This window comes from Etheostoma spectabile, chromosome 24, assembly GCF_008692095.1.
Source record: "Etheostoma spectabile isolate EspeVRDwgs_2016 chromosome 24, UIUC_Espe_1.0, whole genome shotgun sequence".
NCBI lineage: Eukaryota > Metazoa > Chordata > Actinopteri > Perciformes > Percidae > Etheostoma > Etheostoma spectabile.
Genome location: NC_045756.1, coordinates 7,358,905 through 7,361,175, shown reverse-complemented (window position 1 = coordinate 7,361,175; position 2,271 = coordinate 7,358,905). Strand labels below are relative to the sequence as shown.

Genomic DNA, 2,271 nt, shown 5'->3' with positions numbered 1-2,271 from the left:
CCCCCCCCCCCCCCCCCCCCCCCCCCAATTCATTCTACTCACACTTGACAGTATGCAGTTACTACCCATCAATAGGTACTAAGCAAGCACAGCCACAGTAGAGCCTTAACAACCAATGTTGCCTCATGAATAGCATTTATTTTTCTTTGGGTTTGTCTTTCTGTTTTGACGGTATTCGCCAAAGCATCTAGAGAGCATGTCAAGACGCCCCTCAGTGTTCTGCGGGTCTTTGTCTGTTGATTAATCATACCCGTTAGATGTACATGTAATTTAAGAGTGATCTGTTTGTGTACTTTTTATGTCTCCCTGGGTGTTATATGGGTTGCTTTCTTTGCATAGCCTAGTCACAGGCTGTGGTGCCTGGGGCTGAGTCTTAACTCAAACTTAGATTCAGAGAAGAGATAAAAGCAGAAATGTTGCCTTTTTTTTCAACGTCTTGGTAACATTTCTTGTGAATACCGCTGTAGCCGATATTTTTCTTCAAGCTACAGATGTGGCCAATATTCAATCTAAAAGTTTAAATTTCCAAATATTTCCAGTGTTCAAGTGTTTGCCCCTTAGAAGGCAATGCCACCCACTTTGATCCAGACTGAAATATCTTCAACAACATTGGATAGGCACAGCCATTCATGTCCTCCAACGGGAGATATAGCATATATATAAAGCGTTACCTAATTTTGAAATGTACGGTGGCTGTCTGTAGGCTGCGATTGCTTCCAGAAACCCACTCTCCAGTTTTATGCTAAAATACAAATAAGAACCAAGTTAAAGTACATTAGAACACATACTGCTCATCCTATCGTTCTTAATAGGGTTAATGCATGGTTTTAGGTAAAAGAATATATGAACATATTGGACTTTCTGTCACAGTTCAGCCCAGTGTGGGGCATTGTCTCATTTAAACCAGGCAAGCTGGATGCAGGATTCCAGATGTGGGCTAAGAAAGGAATAAGAATATAATAAGAAGATCTTTTAAAAAAAATACCACCAGCAATAGCCAAAGATTTAACATTTAGCTGGTGGCTTAGTGTCGTTTCCCGTGACTTCTGGGCCTCCGTCGTCCTCCCCAATCTAACTTTGACGTCGGCCTTTGTACCGTAACTCAAACGGTGTAAAGGTACTGTAGAGTTAGGATTCAGCCCCTTCAGCAGGTTAGTTTATCTGCCATACACTTCAGATGGAGAAAACCAGGAGAGGTGGGATAAATCTATCCTTCCTCGCTCTTGTCTTGTGTATATTTATGGAAGGTAATTTAAGAAGAGGATGTATAGGAGCTGTTGTGGAGTAACAGCAGGGGACCTCTGTCATTCGTCTCGGTGGGACGGCTGGGCTGGCATGCCGGAGGCCGAGCTAATGTAAATCAGTAAAACGCTGCTGTTTGCATCCGCAAACAAGGGAGTATTTCAGGAATAGACACGTGTTTTTTCTTTTTTTTCTTTTCGATCCAACAAGCTTTCAGCAGGCCCCGCGGGTCGTCAAATTCCACTCAACCTTCAACTGGAGACCGATTCAGATATTAAGGATCGCAGGTGTGTGGTTTTTCAACAGCAGCAGCAGCAGAAAGCAAAAAAACTCCTGTAAATAGTACCGTGATAACAAATCGTGCGAGCCTAATCTCTCAACCAGGGTTTTCCTTCGTCAAGTGTAACTTTGCTGTAGATTTTTTCGGTGTCAAGTCAGTGTTTATGTGCGTAGAGCAAAAAAGGAAAAAAAACTAAGTGTCGTTGAGGAAAAAACACAACCGCGTGAATTTGTCTGGTATATAAAAAAAAACACGCTTTACATGATGATAATGTTGACTAGCCTTAGCTCTTAACAGTGTTTAATCCACCTGTGATGGCCATCAGTGCATATTTCAAAGATGTGTTTTTGCTGTTTAGAGGTAGATACATAGCAAAATAAGTGTCCACTGTGTTTTTATGTGTTCGCCACGCTGTGTACTGTAAATACGTCTGGTTTGGTCCACGATGATAATGATCTCCAGACGAGTTGGTCTAACCCTCCCCCCGTACTCCCTGCGGATAGTTTAGTCTCGGCAGACAAATGCAATATTTATGTAAGTAATAAGTCTTGCATACTATATGGATCCATTATTTTGTTATGTGCTCAGTAACTGTATGTCTGTCATGAACTTCAGGGTGGGAATTCACCTGCAACTTGGGGAAATGTTTGTGTTGTCTAACTTTTTAGTGCCACAGGGCACTGTGTTTGTATTCCAAGACATTGTGCTAGCGAGGATTTGACGTCGATCTAGTTTTGCTAGCTGGTGTA

General features: G+C 42.1%; 1 long non-coding RNA gene across 1 annotated transcript in view; it reads right to left on the bottom strand.

Annotated features, from left to right (window-relative positions):
* Positions 1–2,271, bottom strand: part of LOC116674093 (uncharacterized) — a 15,972-nt gene that overhangs the window by 9,942 nt on the left and 3,759 nt on the right. The gene's annotated exons all lie outside the window — the stretch shown is intronic.